This window comes from Engystomops pustulosus, chromosome 10 (assembly GCF_040894005.1).
Source record: "Engystomops pustulosus chromosome 10, aEngPut4.maternal, whole genome shotgun sequence".
NCBI classification, from domain to species: domain Eukaryota; kingdom Metazoa; phylum Chordata; class Amphibia; order Anura; family Leptodactylidae; genus Engystomops; species Engystomops pustulosus.
In genome coordinates this window covers 104,111,655-104,123,330 of record NC_092420.1, presented here as the reverse complement: position 1 = coordinate 104,123,330, position 11,676 = coordinate 104,111,655, and positions in this window count along the sequence as shown.

Genomic DNA, 11,676 nt, shown 5'->3' with positions numbered 1-11,676 from the left:
GAGGATTGTGAGGGGATCAGTGAGTACAGGGAGGATTGTGAGGGGATCAGTGAGTACAGGGAGGATTGTGTTGGAGATCAATGAGTACAGGGAGGATTGTGAGGGGATCAGTGAGTACAGGGAGGATTGTGAGGAGATCAGTGAGTACAGGGAGGATTGTGAGGGGATCAGTGAGTACAGGGTGGACTGTGAGGGGATCAGTGAGTACAGGGAGGATTGTGAGGGGATCAGTGAGTACAGGGAGGATTGTGTTGGAGATCAGTGAGTACAGGGAGGATTGTGAGGGGATCAGTGAGTACAGGGTGGATTGTGAGGGGATCAGTGAGTACAGGGTGGATTGTGAGGGGATCAGTGAGTACAGGGAGGATTGTGAGGGGATCAGTGAGTACAGGGAGGATTGTGAGGGGATCAGTGAGTACAGGGTGGATTGTGAGGGGATCAGTGAGTACAGGGAGGATTGTGAGGGGATCAGTGAGTACAGGGAGGATTGTGAGGGGATCAGTGAGTACAGGGAGTATTGTGAGGAGATCAGTGAGTACAGGGAGGATTGTGAGGGGATCAGTGAGTACAGGGAGGATTGTGTTGGAGATCAGTGAGTACAGGGAGGATTGTGAGGGGATCAGTGAGTACAGGGAGGATTGTGAGGGGATCAGTGAGTACAGGGAGGATTGTGAGGGGATCAGTGAGTACAGGATGGATTGTGAGGAGATCAGTGAGTACAGGATGGATTGTGAGGGGATCAGTGAGTACAGGGAGGATTGTGAGGGGATCAGTGAGTACAGGATGGATTGTGAGGAGATCAGTGAGTACAGGATGGATTGTGAGGAGATCAGTGAGTACAGGATGGATTGTGAGGGGATCAGTGAGTACAGGGTGGATTGTGAGGGGATCAGTGAGTACAGGGAGGATTGTGAGGGGATCAGTGAGTACAGGGAGGATTGTGAGGGGATCAGTGAGTACAGGGAGGATTGTGTTGGAGATCAGTGAGTACAGGATGGATTGTGAGGAGATCAGTGAGTACAGGATGGATTGTGAGGGGATCAGTGAGTACAGGGAGGATTGTGAGGGGATCAGTGAGTACAGGGAGCATTGTGAGGGGATCAGTGAGTACAGGGAGGATTGTGAGGGGATCAGTGAGTACAGGGAGGATTGTGAGGGGATCAGTGAGTACAGGGAGGATTGTGAGGGGATCAGTGAGTACAGGGAGGATTGTGAGGGGATCAGTGAGTACAGGGAGGATTGTGAGGGGATCAGTGAGTACAGGGAGGATTGTGAGGGGATCAGTGAGTACAGGGAGGATTGTGTTGGAGATCAGTGAGTACAGGATGGATTGTGAGGAGATCAGTGAGTACAGGATGGATTGTGAGGGGATCAGTGAGTACAGGGAGGATTGTGAGGGGATCAGTGAGTACAGGATGGATTGTGAGGAGATCAGTGAGTACAGGATGGATTGTGAGGAGATCAGTGAGTACAGGATGGATTGTGAGGGGATCAGTGAGTACAGGGTGGATTGTGAGGGGATCAGTGAGTACAGGGAGGATTGTGAGGGGATCAGTGAGTACAGGGAGGATTGTGAGGGGATCAGTGAGTACAGGGTGGATTGTGAGGGGATCAGTGAGTACAGGGAGGATTGTGAGGGGATCAGTGAGTACAGGGAGGATTGTGAGGGGATCAGTGAGTACAGGGAGTATTGTGAGGAGATCAGTGAGTACAGGGAGGATTGTGAGGGGATCAGTGAGTACAGGGAGGATTGTGAGGGGATCAGTGAGTACAGGGAGGATTGTGTTGGAGATCAGTGAGTACAGGATGGATTGTGAGGAGATCAGTGAGTACAGGATGGATTGTGAGGGGATCAGTGAGTACAGGGAGGATTGTGAGGGGATCAGTGAGTACAGGGAGGATTGTGCGGGGATCAGTGAGTACAGGGAGGATTGTGAGGGGATCAGTGAGTACAGGGAGGATTGTGAGGAGATCAGTGAGTACAGGGAGGATTGTGAGGGGTTCAGTGAGTACAGGGAGGATTGTGAGGAGATCAGTGAGTACAGGGAGGATTGTGAGGGGATCAGTGAGTACAGGGAGGATTGTGAGGGGATCAGTGAGTACAGGGAGGATTGTGAGGGGATCAGTGAGTACAGGGAGGATTGTGAGGGGATCAGTGAGTACAGGGAGGATTGTGAGGGGATCAGTGAGTACAGGGTGGATTGTGAGGGGATCAGTGAGTACAGGGTGGACTGTGAGGGGATCAGTGAGTACAGGGAGGATTGTGAGGGGATCAGTGAGTACAGGGAGGATTGTGAGGAGATCAGTGAGTACAGGGTGGAATGTGAGGGGATCAGTGAGTACAGGGAGGATTGTGAGGGGATCAGTGAGTACAGGGAGGATTGTGAGGGGATCAGTGAGTACAGGGAGGATTGTGAGGAGATCAGTGAGTACAGGGAGGATTTTGAGGGGATCAGTGAGTACAGGGAGGATTGTGAGGGGATCAGTGAGTACAGGGAGGATTGTGAGGAGATCAGTGAGTACAGGGAGGATTGTGAGGAGATCAGTGAGTACAGGGTGGATTGTGAGGGGATCAGTGAGTACAGGGAGGATTGTGAGGGGATCAGTGAGTACAGGGAGGATTGTGAGGGGATCAGTGAGTACAGGGAGGATTGTGAGGGGATCAGTGAGTACAGGGAGGATTGTGAGGAGATCAGTGAGTACAGGGAGGATTTTGAGGGGATCAGTGAGTACAGGGAGGATTGTGAGGGGATCAGTGAGTACAGGGAGGATTGTGAGGAGATCAGTGAGTACAGGGAGGATTGTGAGGGGATCAGTGAGTACAGGGAGGATTGTGAGGGGATCAGTGAGTACAGGGAGGATTGTGAGGAGATCAGTGAGTACAGGGAGGATTGTGAGGAGATCAGTGAGTACAGGGAGGATTGTGAGGGGATCAGTGAGTACAGGGAGGATTGTGAGGAGATCAGTGAGTACAGGGTGGATTGTGAGGGGATCAGTGAGTACAGGGAGGATTGTGAGGGGATCAGTGAGTACAGGGAGGATTGTGAGGGGATCAGTGAGTACAGGGAGGATTGTGAGGGGATCAGTGAGTACAGGGAGGATTGTGAGGGGATCAGTGAGTACAGGGAGGATTGTGAGGGGATCAGTGAGTACAGGGAGGATTGTGAGGGGATCAGTGAGTACAGGGAGGATTGTGAGGGGATCAGTGAGTACAGGGAGGATTGTGAGGGGATCAGTGAGTACAGGGAGGATTGTGAGGGGATCAGTGAGTACAGGGAGGATTGTGAGGGGATCAGTGAGTACAGGGAGGATTGTGAGGGGATCAGTGAGTACAGGGTGGATTGTGAGGGGATCAGTGAGTACAGGGAGGATTGTGAGGGGATCAGTGAGTACAGGGAGGATTGTGAGGAGATCAGTGAGTACAGGGAGGATTGTGAGGGGATCAGTGAGTACAGGGAGGATTGTGAGGGGTTCAGTGAGTACAGGGAGGATTGTGAGGGGATCAGTGAGTACAGGATGGATTGTGAGGGGATCAGTGAGTACAGGGAGGATTGTGAGGAGATCAGTGAGTACAGGGAGGATTGTGAGGGGATCAGTGAGTACAGGGAGGATTGTGAGGGGATCAGTGAGTACAGGGAGGATTTTGAGGGGATCAGTGAGTACAGGATGGATTGTGAGGAGATCAGTGAATACAGGGAGGATTGTGAGGGGATCAGTGAGTACAGGGAGGATTGTGAGGGGATCAGTGAGTACAGGGAGGATTGTGCGGGGATCAGTGAGTACAGGGAGGATTGTGAGGGGATCAGTGAGTACAGGGAGGATTGTGCGGGGATCAGTGAGTACAGGGAGGATTGTGAGGGGATCAGTGAGTACAGGGAGGATTGTGAGGAGATCAGTGAGTACAGGGAGGATTGTGAGGAGATCAGTGAGTACAGGGAGGATTGTGAGGGGATCAGTGAGTACAGGGTGGATTGTGAGGGGATCAGTGAGTACAGGGAGGATTGTGAGGGGATCAGTGAGTACAGGGAGGATTGTGAGGGGATCAGTGAGTACAGGGAGGATTGTGAGGGGATCAGTGAGTACAGGGTGGATTGTGAGGGGATCAGTGAGTACAGGGAGGATTGTGAGGGGATCAGTGAGTACAGGGAGGATTGTGAGGAGATCAGTGAGTACAGGGAGGATTGTGAGGGGATCAGTGAGTACAGGGAGGATTGTGAGGGGTTCAGTGAGTACAGGGAGGATTGTGAGGGGATCAGTGAGTACAGGATGGATTGTGAGGGGATCAGTGAGTACAGGGAGGATTGTGAGGAGATCAGTGAGTACAGGGAGGATTGTGAGGGGATCAGTGAGTACAGGGAGGATTGTGAGGGGATCAGTGAGTACAGGGAGGATTTTGAGGGGATCAGTGAGTACAGGATGGATTGTGAGGAGATCAGTGAATACAGGGAGGATTGTGAGGGGATCAGTGAGTACAGGGAGGATTGTGAGGGGATCAGTGAGTACAGGGAGGATTGTGCGGGGATCAGTGAGTACAGGGAGGATTGTGAGGGGATCAGTGAGTACAGGGAGGATTGTGCGGGGATCAGTGAGTACAGGGAGGATTGTGAGGGGATCAGTGAGTACAGGGAGGATTGTGAGGAGATCAGTGAGTACAGGGTGGATTGTGAGGGGATCAGTGAGTACAGGGAGGATTGTGAGGGGATCAGTGAGTACAGGGAGGATTGTGAGGGGATCAGTGAGTACAGGGAGGATTGTGAGGAGATCAGTGAGTACAGGGAGGATTGTGAGGGGATCAGTGAGTACAGGGAGGATTGTGAGGAGATCAGTGAGTACAGGGTGGATTGTGAGGGGTTCAGTGAGTACAGGGAGGATTGTGAGGGGATCAGTGAGTACAGGGAGGATTGTGAGGAGATCAGTGAGTACAGGGAGGATTGTGAGGAGATCAGTGAGTACAGGGAGGATTGTGAGGGGATCAGTGAGTACAGGGAGGTTTGTGAGGGGATCAGTGAGTACAGGGAGGATTGTGAGGGGATCAGTGAGTACAGGGTGGATTGTGAGGGGATCAGTGAGTACAGGGAGGATTGTGAGGGGATCAGTGAGTACAGGGAGGATTGTGAGGAGATCAGTGAGTACAGGGAGGATTGTGAGGGGATCAGTGAGTACAGGGAGGATTGTGAGGGGATCAGTGAGTACAGGGAGGATTGTGAGGGGATCAGTGAGTACAGGGAGGATTGTGAGGGGATCAGTGAGTACAGGGAGGATTGTGAGGAGATCAGTGAGTACAGGGTGGATTGTGAGGGGTTCAGTGAGTACAGGGAGGATTGTGAGGGGATCAGTGAGTACAGGGAGGATTGTGAGGGGTTCAGTGAGCGCATGTAGAATGATAAAGTATTAGTGAGTAATGGTAATATTTAGAGAATGAGTAAGGTGGGGCTCAGTGAGTAGGGACTATGACACGGAGTAATGTGAGTATGAATAGAAAGTGAATATTTTGGATATGCTGATGTAGAAAGACACTGGGGGTCATTTATCTCGTTTTCTCTGAGCTCTTTTTGCGCCTGTTGTGAGTATTTTTTGCACCTCATTTGTCTTTGTTGTTTTGGCTCTTTGTCAAATGTAAAATTTTTTGATCCTTATTAGGCGCAGATCATACCTTGGCCTTTCCTAAGCGCGGTCAGGACTGGCGTGTAACTGCGCAATTATTTGCACCCACATCTGGAAGCAGGAGCAATAAAAAGACAAATTAGGCGCAAACCAGGAAACTGCAGCACGGAGAACTGCAGGAAAGAGGCGCAAATACCCCAATGCCCCAAAGACAACTCCGAATCAGAGAAAGATAAATCTGCCCCATAATATCTTACCAGAACAGCCCCACGCGCCCCACAGGTTGTGTGTGGTATTGCAGCTCAGCCCCTAAGTGTCCTAGTGATAGTAACCCAGAGCCTAGTCCCTGCTAGGATTGGTAGGTGGCTCCGTGATTACAAATAGGGACATAGTGGTGAGGGTAGCGTTATTAAGATTTCATACAGAGAGTAATAATAGTACCAGCAGAATATTGTAATTGGTCTCAGTATTAATAGCGAGTATAGAGAAGACTCAGGGCTGAGAATATTGTACTTTTGGGCTCAATAAGTAAAAATACTTTTGTAGTTATTACAGGGCTCAGTGAGTCTTAATAATAGTAAGCCCTGGGAATATTACAGTAAGGGAGTGTTAGGAGAATGATTGTTAGTGTCTATCCATACCCAGATGCACCCAGATGATGGGTGGGGAGTTCAGACCAAAGTCACCTTGTAACCTGAACCTTATCTACTCATTGGGGGTCATTTACTAAGGGCCCGATTTACGTTTTCCCGACGTGTTACCTGAATATTTCTGATTTGCGGCGATTTTTCCTGAATTGCCGTGGGTTTTTGGCACACGTGATCGGATTGTGGCGCATCGGCGCTGGCATGCACGCAACGGAAATCGGGGGACGTGGCCAAACGAAAACCCGACGGATTTGGAGAAACCGCCACATTTTTTTTAAAAAAAAAAAGGTCGCTGGACACGTTCTTACCTTCACCCAGCAACGGATCGTGAACTCCGGCGACACCTGGTGGACGACTGAGGAACTGCCTTAGTGAATCACCGGAAGACTCAAATCCACCGCAGAGAACGCGCCGCTGGATCGGGAATGGACCGGGTAAGTAAATATGCCCCAATTTGTTGTTAGGGGGCACCCTCTAGTGGACATACATGAGAACTGCTGCTCTACAGAGGAGCTGACCGCAGGATGAGCTGTGGTATCTATTTTTGCCACAAAAAAACTGACTCCAATATAAGCCTAGGGTAAAAAAAAGGTAGCAACTACTCTCTAATAAAATGTCCAGTAGCAGCCTCCCCTCATCAATAAAATCTCCAGCATTGCCACTGATAAAATAATAAACTTAGCGCTCACCTCCGGCGCTCACCTCCGGCGTCTTCTTTTCCCCCGGCAGTAGGGGGAGAGGCGCGTCTATGCTCTCTTCCCGCATGCCACGCACACATTACCACGTGGCGTCTTATCACCTGATGAATTTGCGCTGTGTGGCCCGAGAGCATGAACAGGAAGCCGGAGCGGGGGGAGAAGAGGACGCCGGGGGATAGCGTATATATTCTAGTATAAGCCGAGGGGGGCTTTTCTTAGTACAAAAATTGTGCTGAAAAACTTGGCTTATACTCGAGTACAAACAGTATGGATGCCACCAACATGTTCTGCAGCGGGGCACACCATCCCCTGCCCTCGCAGGAGCTTACACTCTACTTTCCTGATCCTCACACACAAATGCGGGGATCTAATAAGAAGCCAATTAAAGGGTTTGTCTCATGAAGGAAACTTCATCCACAGGGGACACATTTTAGGTAGTTGGTGGATACACAAGGATTGGACCAATGGGGGGCTGAGAGAATGAAGCAATCGTGCGGATGGGACCCCATTGATAAAATAGAACTGGTTCCCCAAATCCCAGAGCTCAGGGCTCGTATAAAGGGCTGATGTATTTCCTATATAAAAAGTCCTCTGCACATTTGTTACACTGAAGTCGTGTGATGGAGCCACAGGCAGTGACACAGCTGTCCGGTGGTGCACGCTGGTGAATGTACAGCCGCTATGTATAAATCCAATGGAAAGAAGGCAAAAAAACAGGTCACTCACCAAAAAATACACAGCGGGAGACACAGGAGAGGAGCCGGGCACGCCACAAACCACGGACCATATCGAGCGCAAAGCGCTTTCTCAGGTTTGCACACGAAACGGTCCGTCGTTTGTGGCGTGCCCAGCTCCTCTCCTGTGCCTCCCGCTGGCTGCAATTACAGACAATTTTTAGGTGAGTGACCGGTTTTTTGCCTTCTTTCCATTGGATTTATCTCCATATAAACCCTCATCTGATTATGTATGGCGACTACATAAGCCACAGCGCAGACAGAGTCCATGCAGAACGCAGCAGCACCGACCAACCCAAAACCTGCAAGGGATGAGCTGTATATGTGCAGTATAGAAACATAGGAGGACTTTAAAGGGATTGTCCACATTCTAGAAAATAAACATGGTTCATGCACATGGTTGTCCTGAGAACATGGAGGACGTTCTTCCTCCTAAATGGTGGCAGTGAAAACCTCAACTCGCCCGCAGAAATTGACACCTTACATCGGTCCGTACAGCGAAGCATGAAACAGTTACAGAGGTCAGCATCTCTTTTTTTCTCAAAATGTTTACATTTTTTTTTAACCCCTGTAGGGTTTGGGGGTAACTTAGCATCAAAGGTAGAAGCTTCCGGACCTCACAGGCGACTTTTGTGGTGCTGAGCGCCAAAAACAGTAACGTAGGAGCTTGTACCAGATCCAAAAGAAAGCGGCTTTATTCAGCTTTACAACATTTACAGGAACACAAATAACAAACAGCTTGGCCTCTACTTAGGGCACTGCCTCACTTCTTCAGCCCTAACTCCCTTCTAGGTGCAAGGAACACTGCTGGGGTTCCTCCTCCGCGCTCCGGCTCTCAGTGAGCTCAAACCAAACAATGTCCTTACTGGATCCCAGTCCTCTAGGCACTGACCACCTGTCTGTCTCCAACCAGTCCCAAGTCCTCCCGCTGACTGCAGGACACCAGCACTGGCCGGCCCGGAGCTCTCCCTCTGTTGGCCAGGGATGGGAGTGGTCAAGGTCCTTTTCAATCCTGGTTGTGGGTCGCTCTCCAGCGCCCCCTAGGTTCACACTCTTACACCCTCAACACTTTTTAACCCTTAACCCCTTCACGCTCCGTGACGGATATATCCGCCACGGAGCTGTGAAGGTTGTATGAAGAAGGCTCACGGGCTGAGCCTTCTTCATACAGTGATGGGCTTTGCTGCATATCGCAGCAAAGACCCATCGCTATCACCCGCGGTCGGTGCTTGCACCGATCGTGGGTGTTAACCTCTTCTTTGCCGCCGGCAAAGTCGCCGGCGGCACTTTAAATTTGGCGGCGCGTGGGCGCCGCCATCTTACCTCCGATCGCCGCTCCCCCGAACGTCATCGGGGGGCGGCGATCGGTTGCCATGGTAGCCTCGGGTCTTCGTTTGACCCGAGGATACATGGCTTCTGCACATGCATTACAATGAGCCTGTGGCTCATTGTAATGTATAGTGTGCAGAAATGCCATATACTGCGATACAGTAGTATTGCAGTATATGGCAGGAGCGATCAGACCATCTAGGGTTAATGTACCCTAGAGGGTCTAAGAAACAGTGGAAAAAAAGAGAAAAAAAAAAGTTTAAAAAATGTAAAAAAATAATAAAATATTAAAAGTTCAAATCACCCCCCTTTCCCTAGGACTGATATAAAATATAATAAATAGTAAAAATCACAGACACATTAGGTATCGCCGCGTCCCAAAATGCCCGATCTATCAAAATATAAAAACGGTTACGGGCGGCGGTGACCTCCGGAACGGCAAATGGCGCCCAAATGTCCAAAATGCGACTTTTACACCTTTTTAGATGACATAAAAAATGTAATAAAAAATGATCCAAATGTCGCACAGTCCTCAAAATGGTAGCAATGAGAACGTCGGCTCATTTCGCAAAAAATGACCCCTCACACATCTCCATGCGCCAAAGTATGAAAAAGTTATTAGCGTCAGAAGATGGCAAAAAAATTTTTTTCTTTTTTGTACACATTCGTTTAATTTTTGAAAATTTATTAAAACGCAATAAAACCTATATACATTTGGTATCACCGCGATCGTACCGAACCAAAGAATAAAGTAGGCGTGTTATTTGGAGCGCAGAGTGAAAGTCGTAAAAACTGAGCCCACAAGAACATGACACACATGCAGTTTTTTTCAATTTTTCCACATTTGGAATTTTTTTGCGGCTTCCCACTACATGGCATGGAATAATAAATAACATCATGGGAAAGTAAAATTTGTTACGCACAAAATAAGCCCTCACACAGCTCTGTACACGGAAAAATGAAAAAGTTATGGATTTTTGAAGATGGAGAGCGAGAAATCAGCGAAAATACCCTGCGTCCTTAAGGGGTTAAAGGGAACCTGTCATGGACCAGTGGTTTAGCGTCTTATATCACCGTGTATGATTTCTTTTTTTACCAGGCTTTCCCATTCACGCCGCGTGTTGCAGCAAGTGTGAAGTTGACTTACTTTATCCCGGCTTGTGGCGGGATCTCCAGATGTGAATATCCCAGTATAAAAGGGTAGATTTTTCTACACATACAGCCCTTATACAGGTCCTCTTTAAGGATGTACAAAGAGGCCTCACAGGCTGAGCCCAGTGACGTTATTAAGGAGCAACCATTGTCTGTATGACAATCCAGGGCTGGCCACTTCAGAAGATCTGTTACAGTGTGATGGTGGCACACTCTAACAGATCTTCAGCAAATCCATATATACTGCAAATCAGCTGTATCGTAGTGTATGGCAGGCACGATCAGACCCGCTAGCACAGGGTCTGAAAACTCATTTTGCCCGGGGACCACACCAGCCTCGTGGTTGCCTTAAAGGGGCTGAATGTCATTCTACTATTGTATAAATGTATCTACTCAAGCTGTTTGTTACCTTTGTACAGCGTCACCATTACTTTCAGCCCTGAGGCCAAGCACAAAGCTGAATATATTGTTAAATGACCTGAGACACTGTCATGGCAAGTATGTGCCCCTACAGCAGCCAGAGTGCCCCCCAAAGTAGCCAGCAGTGTGGAAAGGAGAGTATCAGAGTATCCTGCCCCAATACTAGTGCGGCACAGGAGCCGGGGGCCGGAGCCGGATAACACAGGGTTATGTCTGACACCTGTAGCCCAGGTGGTCTGCAAATACAGGGAAAAAAACAAAAAAAAAATGTCAGCCTCCCTTTCCCTAGAAGTGATCTAAAAATAAACAAAAAAAAATCAGAATAATTCAGGTATCGCCACATCCCAAAATACAGAAACGATTCCTCCTGGTGGTGAACCCTGTAACGGGAAATAGCGCTCAGCGCTCTAATCTGCCCCTTTATCACTTTATGACAAACATAAAATTCGGAATTAAAAGGGCTCAAAAGATCGTACGCTCCTCAAAATCACAGCAGTGAAAAAGTCACAAAATGACACAACCCTGTACACCGAAGCATGAAAAACGTATTGGCTTCAGAATATGTCACAGTGCAGTGTGTACGATGTGCAGGGTCCTGTGTACTATGTGCAGGGTCCTGTGTACTATGTGCAGGGTCCTGTGTACTATGTGCAGTATCCTGTGTACTATGTGCAGTGTCCTGTGTACAATGTGCAGTGTCCTGTGTACTATGTGCAGGGTCCTGTGTACTATGTGCAGGGTCCTGTGTACTATGTGCAGGGTCCTGTGTACTATGTGCAGGGTCCTGTGTACTATGTGCAGTATCCTGTGTACTATGTGCAGGGGTCCTGTGTACTATGTGCAGTGTCCTGTGTACTATAAACAGGGTCCTGTGTACTATGTGCAGGGTCCTGTGTACTATGTGCAGTATCCTGTGTACTATGTGCAGTGTCCTGTGTACTATAAACAGGGTCCTGTGTACTATGTGCAGGGTCTTGTGTACTATGTGCAGGGGTCCTGTGTACTATGTGCAGTGTCCTGTGTGCTATGTGCAGGGTCCTGTGTGCTATGTGCAGTGTCCTGTGTACTATGTGCAGGGTCCTGTGTACTATG